At 36.2% G+C, this 12166-nt stretch overlaps 1 protein-coding gene across 3 annotated transcripts in view; it reads right to left on the minus strand.

Annotated features, from left to right (window-relative positions):
• The window catches only part of tfap2d (transcription factor AP-2 delta (activating enhancer binding protein 2 delta)), a 96817-nt gene that overhangs the window by 49635 nt on the left and 35016 nt on the right, over positions 1 to 12166 (minus strand). The gene's annotated exons all lie outside the window — the stretch shown is intronic.

Consider the following 12166-nt stretch of genomic DNA (forward strand, 5'->3'; position numbering starts at 1 on the left):
ATTTAATGCACTTTAACTGTGTGGAAGTAGTGCTGAAGTCCAACTAAAGATATACTATTTAGGAATATATATATATATATATATATATATATATATAATTAAAGTTTAATTATAATTTTTATAATTAATTATCATTTTAATTTTTATAAATATGGTAATAGATTTGAACTTTACTTAGTATGAAATAAATGCATTTTAAATATAGTACTTTTTCACGAGGGAATCTAACAAAAACATATAGGTATGTTCAACATTGCAGATCTTGTCTTGTTGCTTGGATGTTACACATCATGTCCCAAATGACGATGTGCATGCTGGTTGAGGTTCGGATCTGGTTTGTAAACATCTGATTTTCATGTGGTTTACTGCTGTTCAAGCTACAACCAACTAAACAGATTATAATTGAATATGTCAGAAAAAAAGAATCTGCCTGTCTGAACAAGGGCATCCGACTTACACTTTCAAAGAGTTGATGTCGTGAACCCCGCAAACTTTGGCAAATCCAGCAAGTAGGTCTTCCTCAGAAGGCTCGTTTTAGCAACCGGGGAACTTGCACAGACAACTTTTCCAGACGGACTGATGTAAACCAGCACACCCTTGTGCAAATCAGCCAATCAGATTAAAGCGTGTGATTGCGAAAAGCGCTTGCCATGTTTACATGCAATACACATCAGACGACACACAGGCACATACTCCATGTGACACAGCAGGTGGATCAGGTGTATGCCATCACTGTCCTTTCTTTCAGCTCTACAGAGACAGAGAAGAACATGCACACACACACACTCCTGTGAGGCCGCTGGCGGTGCGCTCGGGTTGGATTAACTGTGGGATTTGTTCCCTGCAGCTGAAGTCAAACAGAGGAAACTCTCCTACATTACGCTTTTAATTAGAATCATCATCTTACACGGCTCAGAGACGAAACCGGCTCACACACGAATAACCCACACACAGACGCCGAGTGTTAAGTAATATCACACTAAACAGTTAAACGTTAATATTGACACTTAAAGACACAATACACTCTTAAAAATAAGGGGGTTTTCACAGCCACTTCTTTAAAGAATCTTTCAGTAAACGGTTCTTAAATAATTTTTTTCCTAGCATGAAGAATGTTTTTCTACTATGAAGGACCTTCAACTGATGCAACAGAACACTTGAAAACAAAAGTTCTTATGGTTCCATGAGGAACTTTTAGCATCCATGGAATCTTGCAATTCCACAAAAGGTTCTTATAGGGGAAAATGTTCTGTAGATTATTCACATGTTCTTCACACTAAGAAAATAATGGTTCTTTAAAGAGCAGTTTAATAAAAGGTTCTTTATGGAACCAAAAACAGTTCTTCTTATGAATCATGGAAAGATTCTGTAAATGTTAAATCATAAATGCCAAAAAAGATCCTTAATTTTAAAGTCGTCACCTTTATTTATTATGGAAGCCTGTTTCCACCCCAGTTACGCCAACTTTTTATCTCACAATTCTGACTTTTTCCTCAGAATTGCGTAAAACCAACTTTTTCTTAGAATTGCGAGATAGAAACTCGCAGATCAAAGTTTTCCTTAGAATTGCATCATATAAACTAGCAATTGCAGGTTATAAAGTTAGAATTGCGAGACATAAACTCACAAATTCACAACTTTTTCTTAGAAATAATACAAATTTTTTGACTGAGTTATACAGTCAGAATTGCAAGATATAAACTCGCAAATCTAAGTTTTTTCTCATAATTGCATGATATAAACGCGCAATTGCAAGTTATACTCAGAATTGCGAGATATAAACTCGCAAATGTAAGTTTTTTCTCATAATTGCATGATAAAAACTTGCAATTGCGAGTTATAAAGTCAGAATTGCAAGATATAAACTCGTAAATCTAAGCTTTTTTCTCATAATTGCGTGATATACACTCGCAATTGCGAGTTATAAAGTCAGAATTGCGAGATATAAACTCACAAATCCAATTTTTTTCTCAGAATTGTGTGATACAAACTCGTAATTTTGAGCTATAGTCAGAATTGCGAGATATAAACTCGCAAATCTGTTTTTTCTCATAATTGCATGATAAAAACTCGCAATTGCAAGTTATAATGTCAGAATTGCAAGATATAACCTTGCAAATCTACATTTTTTCTCATAATTGCAAGATATAAACTCGTAATTGCGGGTCATACAGTCAGAACTGCAAGATATAAACTTGCAAATCTAAGTTTTTTTCTCATAATTGCATGATAAAAACTCACAATTGCGAGTTTTAAAGTCAGAATTGCAAGATATAACCTTGCAAATCTACATTTTTCTAATAATTGCATGATATAAACTCGCAATTGTGAGTTAAAGTCCGAATGGCGAAACATAAAATTTGCAGTTCTGAGAAATAAAATCAGAGTTGTGAGATATAACCTCACAATTGTGAGAAAAAAAGTCAAAATTGCGAGATACAAACTTGCATTTGCAAGAAAAGTTATCTCGCATATTCCGTCTATTTTTTGCCGTCGTGACTTTATATCACACAATTCGCAATAACTTTTTTTCACTTTTTATTCAGTGGTGGAAACGGGCTTCTATAGTTTGTATATTGCTTTGTATAATAGAGATTGTTTCAGTGTAGATTCACAGTAATAAACCGTAATCAAATAGATGATGCAAAATTCATCAAATATCAATGTCAAATTCAACAAAATTAGAGTGTAAGAGTGTACGGCCAGAAATTTTGATTATATTCGTTCCACCAAAGCAAATAGTTCCAAATTTAGTTCAGTGTTAATTCAGTTCAGTTTACTATTTGTGTAAAGTCAATCAATTATGAAAGAAGTTCAATTCAGCGATAAGCAGCTCAACTGAAAACAGTAGTCAAAAGCAGCTCAACTCAATTTAATGTTGTCGATGTTGGAAAATGTTTCAATTATGAATGAATTCGATTTAAAGCAGCTCTACAGAAGACAATAGTGTTCAACTCAATTGTCAGTGAAACCAAATCGAAAATATTACTAAACAGACAGATATTTGGTTTGGTTGTTCTGCCAAAATAGTTCCAAAAGCAGTAGTAAAGTGATAGAAAGTTTATGAAATATCCATACTCTCTGAATGCCGCTCATCCAATCACATGAATGGAGCAGAACTAACTGGCAACAACAAAACCTCGCTCATTTATACAGCTCGACTCTTCCCTTACAATGTGTTTAGCTAAAACATGTGAAACACAAAATGTGGCCATTGTCTCTGTCGTATGACCCGTTGTGTGGGTTTGGTGGGTTCCTGTGGCTTTCAGATGGGAGCACGCCTGCCATTCCAAACTCTCCTCTGGAACAACGCATTCCGTTTGAAGTGCTGATCCCTGCTTCACCTGTGAGATCAATACGCTCCCGTTCAAAGCCAGATCGGCTTCATACAGCACCAGATCTTTATTAATTTATAGAAACTTCTTGAAACTTTCTCTAAAGGGAAGCTGGAAAAAACACAGAGAAGGAAGAGAAAGAGAGAGAGAGAGACAGGAAAAAAAGAAGAAACCAGCATGGAGAGGGTGATTAACTCAGAGATGCCTTTGACGGACAGCGAGGTCACATGATCGGCCTGCTGCAGCCCTTAATGAGAATGAGTGGATATTTAAATGAGCGTGCATGTAAATGAGGAGAACGCATTTGTGCCGGAACGGATTTGTGTCAGAATTTTGGATCATAAAAAGCCAGTGTCAGAAATTAATTGAATTATTTTTGCAATACGGGTGCAATAGTTGCCTCCTATGCTATTAAAAATAAAGCTTCTTATTGACATCGATGGTTCCGTGAGGAACCTTTTAAAATCCACAGAATCTTTCCATTCCACTAAAGGTTCTTTAAATTTTTAAAATGTTCTTTTAAGAACTGTTCAATGAAAAGATCTTTTTTATGTGTTTATGATTTTAGGGGCATTTTTACTTTTACATCAAGATTACTTTCAGCAGATTTATATTTAGATGGGCCAATTTCTTCATGTAAACACAAACTCTAATTGTTTACATAGACACATGATGTAATTTTAGCATTTGCAGATGATAATCTTAGTTTTTGCCATCTTAATGGGAATCAGTCTGTTTTTCTCCACCAGCCAGGAGTAAATTCCCAGCTGAATTATCTACTGTTTGGTAATTGAATTTCTGCCCGAATCGCCATCTCTGTGTTAACATGGAGGAATTGGCCCAAAAGTCATTTTAAAAATCTTTTTTGACCACTACTAAGTGCCGTAGGGTTGCTCTCTGACATTTTTGCAGGTAATGAGCATTTGGGAATTTAAATACTGGCCTAATTCCCTAAATTATCATTCACTCCTGAAAGCATTATGGTTGACCGTGATAACCGAGAAATATGGATGACATGCAGATTTTACAGACACCCAACAAACACGCACAATCCGAATAGGGCTTACAAGACCATATTCTAATACAAACTTATAACATTATGAAATATACCAAATGATAAGAATAATTTCTTAAGCAGCAAATCAGCATATTAGAATGATTTCTGAAGGATCATGTGACACTGCAGACTGGAGTAATGATGCTGAAAATTCAGTTTTGCATCACAGAAATAAATTACATTTTAAAATGTACTCCAATAGAAAACAGTTATTTTAAATTGTAATAATATTTCAGAATTATAGATGAATTCTTATTAAATAAACACAGCCCTGTTGAGCATAAAAGACATCTTTGAAAGGACCTCTCTCATTTCTAAATTCTAACTCTAATTTTCAAAGCTGTGATTTTATAGCCCAATTTGGAAGCGTTTCAAGGCCTCTGTGAATGTTTGAGTGTGTGTGAGAGAGAAACGAGTAACTGTGAAAGAGAGAGAGAGAAACCCGCGTGCGCAGCGCTGGAGATCTTCATTTCTTTGTTGTCAGATTTGATGATTTTAGAGAAATTACCATCCCTGCATTCAAAGGAAATCTACCTCACACTTCCATGGCCTGCGGCACGGAGGGAAATAGAAGGTTTATATTTATTTTTAATTATATCAGTTTATCAGGAGGCGTAACATCAGAGCCACATCTGATTTTATCTCTTCTCTTTCACACCTGAGGGAATATTAATACAAACAGCCATTCCAGCTCTGATCGTTGCCTCACACACTCGCACACACACACACACACACACACACCGGCACTTTTATGATATCATTTCATCATCTCTGTCGTTCTCGCAAATAAAAACAAACTGCAAGATCTGTGTTTATATTCGGAGCTTATAAAACACACTGATGTAAACAAAACAGCACACGGCATAAGCACACACCTCAAGAAAAAATATGTGTGTGTGTGTCCACAGGAAAGACAACTCACAGATGGGATCTCTTCAGTGTCTCACTTGTTGCTCCTCAACAACAATAAGACGGATTACGGACAGCAAACTTCACATTTAAATCATCTACTTCTTAGACATGTCTGAGTTCATACTGAGCATTGATTTCCAGCTTCTCCTCAGACGAGCTTCTCAGAAAAAGACAGCGGTAATCTTACATGGATCTCCTCTAGAGTTTTAAAAGACATCTCAACAATGTCTCAGTTTTTGCCCCTCAACAGCAATAAGATTTTATGGAGAGCAGATTGAGAATTGAAAGTAAAATCTCCTGTTTCTTTGACAATTCTCCAAAAAAAAGACCACAGCAATCTCACATGCATCTCTTCTAGAGTTCTACTTCTCAAAAGTTTCTCCACGTGAAAAGACCACAGTAAAATCACATGCAACTTCTCTAGAGTTTCAAAGACTTCTCAGCAATGTCTCAATTGTTACTCACTGACAGCAATGAGATTTAATGTAAGGCAAATTGAGACTTGAAATCGCCAACTTTTTAGACTTTTCTTCCAAGAAAAAGACTGCAGTAATCTCACATGCATCTCCTCTTGAGTTTCAAAAGATATCTCCACCACGTCTCAGTTGCCGCTCCATGGCAGCAATGAGATCTTCTGAAGAGCAAACTGAGATTTGAAATTCAAATCCCCTGCTTCCTAGATGTTTCTCTTGAAAAAGACCACAATAATCTCACATGCACCTCCTCTACACTTTCAAAAGAGATCTCAACAATGTCTCAATTGTAGCTCCACAACAGCAATGAGATTTTATGGAGAACCAATTGAGAATTAAAATCAAAACCTCCTGGTTTTTAGATGTTACACCTAACAGACTGAAATTTTTGTATAGCGCTATAAAAATTAAAATCGTGTCATTTAACTTTATGAGAAATGTTTGAGTTCATACTGAGCACTTTAGAGCAGAGTGTATTAGGAGAAAGATCTGAGCTTCTCAGAAAAAGTCCAGAGCAATATCACATGCATCTCTTTTAGAGTTCTACTTCTCAAAAGTTTCTCCATATAAAAAGACCACAGTAAAATCACATGCATCTCCTCTAGAGTTTCAAAGACTTCTCAGCAATGTCTCAATTGTTGCTCATTGACAGCAATGAGATTTACAGTTTTTCTCAGTCGCTTTGGTGCATTTCTCACAACACTATTTACATTTGCACAACAGTTAATGCATTTCACAAAACAATTAGTACAAACTGCAAAACCTAGTTGATAACCTGCAAAAGCGTGTCACTTGCTCAAAATGGATAGCTCATTCCTCAAAAGCAAGTATTCATGTCAATGAAAGTGTCAGTGTCATCAAGATGAAAAGTCCTGACACCATTGTTTATGAACAAGATAGTCAAATGGCTTTGTCATGTTTTCATTATGACAGTTTACTCTGTAAATTTTTTCCTATGCAAAAAAGTCAGATTTTGGTGACACTTCCTGAAAATGCTCAAGACAGCACTATATACTATTTGCACAGCCATTTGAAAACTACAGTAAAGCTAGACATTACTGTATTTAGTGAGGTATCTGAGTACAAGACACTGAATATGTATGTTTCACATTTTTACTTCATATGCTCTTTGCAATTCTAATTTATTCAAAGCATTGTGCAAACGAATAAATACACCCTTATTTACAACAAACATAAACTCCCTTTGGGTAGAGCTGTGCACAATTGTAAACAATATTGCAGTACATATTGGAACTGAACCTACAACATATAGGTATGTAAATCATTCATGCACATTTGCAGAAATTGTTCAATTTAGAAGACATTTTCAGGAAAAAAAAGATTTAAAATTTTTTATAAAATTTGCTTGACAGATTTTGACAACTAGTTCAACATTTTTGTATGTAATGACTCAAGCAATGAAATGAGGACTATTAGTTTTATATGGAATGACTATTCAGCATTCACAAGTTTAGTTAATTTTGACTGACATGACATAAGCAAATGATAATGTTATAAAACAGCAGAGAGTTGTATGAAAGCAATTGATGCATGTCCAAAAGCATTTGCAATTTGTTGGAAGGAATGAGAAACTGCTACTATGATGTGCACAAATGACTAAATGTTGTGGAGGTTGAAGTAAATGTTGTGCAAATGTAAATAGTGTTGTGAGAAATGCACCAAAGCGACTGAGAAAAACTGTAATGTAAGGCAAATTGAAACTTGAAATCGCCAACTTTTCAGACTTTTCTTCTAAGAAAAAGACTGCAGTAATCTCACATGCCTCCCACATATCTCCACCACGTCTCAATTGTTGCTTCATGGCAACAATGAGATTTTCTGGAGAGCAAACTGAGACTTGAAATTCAAATCCCCTGTTTCCTAGATGTTTCTCCTGAAAAAGACAACATTAATCTTGCATGCATCTCCTTTAGAGTTTCAAAAGAGATCCCAATAATGTCTCAATTGTAGCTCCTAGACAGCAATGAGATTTTATAGAGAGCAAACAGAGACTTCACATTTAAATCTTCTACTTCTTAGACATTTCTTCTAAAAGACTGCTGTAATCTCACATACATCTCCTCTAGAGTTTCAAAAAAAAGATTTCATCAATGTCTCAATTGTTGCTCCTTGACAGCAATGAGGATTTTATAGAGAGCAAACTGAGACTTAAAATTGAAATTTCATGTTTTTCATATGTTTCCTAAGAAAAAACTACAGTAATCTCACATGCATCTCCTGTAGAGTTTCAAAAGACATCTCAATGTTGTCTCAATCGTTGCTCCTCAACAGCAGTGAGATTTTACGGAAAGCAAATTGAGATTGAAATTGCAATCTCCCATTTCTCAGATGTTTCTCCTAAAAAAGCCCATAGTAATCACACATTCATCTCTATAAATCTCAACAATGTCACAATTGTAGCTCTCTGACAGCATTGAGACTTGAAATTGTTTTTCGGATGTTTCTTCTAAGAAAAAGAACACAATAATCTCACATGCATCTCCTGTAGAGTTTCAAAAGAGATCTCAACAATGTCTCAATTGTAGCTCCTAGACAGCAATGAGATTTTATAGAGAGCAAACAGAGACTTGACATTTAAATCTTCTCAGACATTTCTTCTAAAAGATTGCTGTAATCTCACATACATCTCCGCTAGAGTTTCAAAAAAAAGATTTTAACAATGTCTCAACTGTTGGTCCTCAACAGCAATGAGATTTTATGGAGAGCAAATTGAGGCCAGAAATTAAAATCTCCCTTTTCTCAGATGTTTCTCAAAAGAAAAAGACCACAGTAATCTTACATGCGTCTCATCTAGAACTCAACAATTTCTCAATTGTTGCTCCTTGACAGCAATGAGGATTTTATAGAGAGCAAACTGAGACTTAAAATTGAAATTTCATGTTTTCCATATGTTTTCTAAGAAAAAAACTACAGTAATCTCACGTGCATCTCCTGTAGAGTTTCAAAAGACATTTCAGCAATGTCTCAATTGTTGCTCATTTCCAGCAATGAAATGTTTCTCAAACGTTTCTCCGTAGAAAAATACCACAGTATTCCCACACGCATCTTCTCTACAGTTTCAAAAATGATCTCAACAATGTCTCAATTGTTGCTCCTTAATGGCAATGAGATTTTGTGGAGAGCAAGATGAGACTTGAAATCTCCTACTGCTCAGATGTTTCTCTTAAGAAAAGACCACAGTAATCTCATATGCATCTAGATCTCAAAAAAGTCTCAGACTGAAATCAAAGTTCATTATGAGCACAAACATTTCTTATCAAGGTAAATCACAAGATTTCTATTTTAATTTTTATAGCTCACACTTTTTGTATTTCCACAGGTTGAGTCTGTTAGGAGAAACATCTGAGACACAGTTGATTCCTAAAATGAATCTTTACTTTGACGTCTCCTGAGGTATGAAAGAGCAACCTCTGAGCAGTAACACTTTCCTCTGGGTGCGTTTCAAGGTTTGTGCTGCTACATTCGGTATTCTGGATGGCCACAAAACCCACAATCCCTTGCTGCAGAGGATCCCTGTGAAGACGCTTTTCCCAGATGAGATAAAGGTGACCTCTGTGTCAAACGCTCGCTCTTTCTCTCTCTATCTCCAACCTCAATATATAAAATAACTTATGCACACAGACACTGTGTCTTTATGTCTGTTACAGCAGTGCATTCACATGCTAGCAGTGTCTCATGGTTTCCTGCATTCACTCTCTCTTCACCTTCATCTCTGTGGCCATATATCTTTTTTCCACAGACTTGAGAGTTACACAAACTACAACAAAACTGACTGTTTCGCCACAACCTGCCCACAAACAAACTTGGCGTACTGTGGTCTGTGTTTACAATTCTTATTCATAGTACTGAGAACATCTTTATGCCATCATGAGCTGCCATTGAGTCAGAAGTCAAAAATAAAACAAGTATGATTCACAGCAATCAATTCACACACATTTGTAAATATATATTTTAGTTAGCCAAGGAAAATAAAGTGAGTGGAATCGATCGAGTTATGTGCTATTCAGTATTGAGAATGACTTTTAAAGTACACTTCAGTTCCTGAATTTGAATTGAGGTAGCAAACAGGATGCAGAGTTGCTAACTCAAATTAAAAGGGAAAAAAGTAAGAAAAAATAATCAAAATGAATTCAAAGAAATTCATATAAATGTTTTATATAACGAGAAAAGCAACGTTTGTCAAAACAGACTTTAAATGTTGATTTGACAAAGCCTTGTTTGAAGTTTAAAAAGTTTGAAGATTTATAGACCTCATACTGTTGAAATATGGATGAAAGGATAAAACAACAGATGATAGATGGATAGAATGATAGAAATCTAGATAGAATGATAAAATGATGCTAGATAGATAGACGTAATCAGACAGAACAATGGATGGATGGACGGATGAATCGGCGTAATGATAGAATTCTACATAGAATGATGGATTGACGGAACGACAGAATGATATATAGAACAATAAATGGATGGACCGACAGAAAATTGGATAGAACAACAGAACGATAGAATGATAGATGAATAGATAGATAGATAGATAGATAGATACTTACATAGATGTAATGATTGAGTGATAGAATGATAGAACGATAGATAGATAGATGTAATCATTGAACGATAGAATGACAGATAGAATGATAGAATGACAGAACGATAGATAGATAGAACGATAGATAGATGTAATCATTGAACGATAGAATGACAGATAGAATGATAGAATGACAGAACGATAGATAGATAGATAGATAGATGTAATCAATGAATGACAGAACAATAGATAGATGTAATCATTGAACGATAGAATGACAGATAGAATGACAGAATGACAGAACGATAGATAGATAGATATATACATACATACATACGTACATACATAGATGTAATGATAGAGTAATAGAATGATAGAACGACAGAACGCTAAAACGATAGATAGATAGATGATAGATAGATAGATAGATAGATGTAACCATTGAAGGATAGAACGACAGAACGACAGAACGATAGAACGATAGAACGATAGATAGATAGATAGATAGATAGATAGATAGATAGATAGATAGATGTAATCATAGAACGATAGACAGAACGACAGATAGAATGACAGAATGATAGAGCGATAGATAAATAGATATATGATAGAATGATAGATAGATAGATAGATAGATAGATAGATGACATGTGTAAACTGATGAGAGTTTGTTGGGTTTGTGTGTCTGCTGAAGGTGTTTTGTGCGTCACAACATGATCCCGCAGCTGAAAGTAACTTTTCAACACATCAAGGAAAATCCAGCAATTTGATTTCTGGGTAAAATTCACCTTTAAAGCCCCAGCGTCTCTCTGTCTGTCTGTCTGTCTGTGTGATGAAGGCTCTCTCGGCTCACTCCAGTGCTCCCAGTATGCCGAGCGCAGTGACACAGCTTTGCTATTCCACACGTCGCCGTGACCCAGCGCCAGCACTTCTTGGCTTTTTCTTGGTTTTCCCCGCGGCGCTTTTCTGGGGGGCGGTGGAACGGGGCAAAGAGCGTGAACCGGCGTGTGTTTGTGTCTGTGGGGAGAGCGGGTGACATTTAGAAGCTGCTTGGGGTTTCGTCCCGTTAATATCCAAACTAATTAGCCTCAAAACGCAGCGGCGTGGAAATCGCTACCCAGCCTAGCGGCTAAAGCACTCCCGTACAGACCAGCACACCCCCACAAGCTCCACAAGAACCACAGTCCACAGGATCCGTGTGTGTGTGCGCGCGCTTAGATTACAAATGTCAGAGAGAGATCGTAATTATAACTTCTCAGCTGGTATATCAGTCAAAACGCTGACACCCTCTCGCTGTCTCTCTCTCTCTCCGGCCTGTCTGCTGTGCGGTGAGGGACGATTGTCATGATGTTTTGACAGGCTGGTCAGAGCTGCAGTCCCTGCGGTTTCACAATTATGCAGCAGATCTCAGCTCACACCCCACTGCCAACAGATACAGGCCAAGAATCTCAATGCAGCCCCACACACACACTGAACACTCGTTCTCTTCTCCTGCCTTTCTCCACCCCGTGGCCTCTGCTCACTTTATCAATTTTGCAATTTTCTCATCTGTCTTTTATTGTTACTTTCACACTGTTCTGTTTCACAAAATCTCTTTCATATTTATCATGCACTCTCTTTTTATTTGTCTGTTTGAGATGTGCATTTTCATCATTTAAGGTGAAACAGATACGACTATCAATCTATCTATCTATCTATCTATCTATCTATCTATCTATCTATCTACAGCCCTAAAAAAACTAAAATAATGTAAATGAACAAAAATGTTTTTATAGAAATAATCTATTACATTTAGTATATATGAATGGTACATGAATTAGATGAATACACACACAGCTGAAGT

The sequence above is a fragment of the Labeo rohita genome, chromosome 20 (genome assembly GCF_022985175.1).
Source record: "Labeo rohita strain BAU-BD-2019 chromosome 20, IGBB_LRoh.1.0, whole genome shotgun sequence".
Lineage (NCBI taxonomy): Eukaryota > Metazoa > Chordata > Actinopteri > Cypriniformes > Cyprinidae > Labeo > Labeo rohita.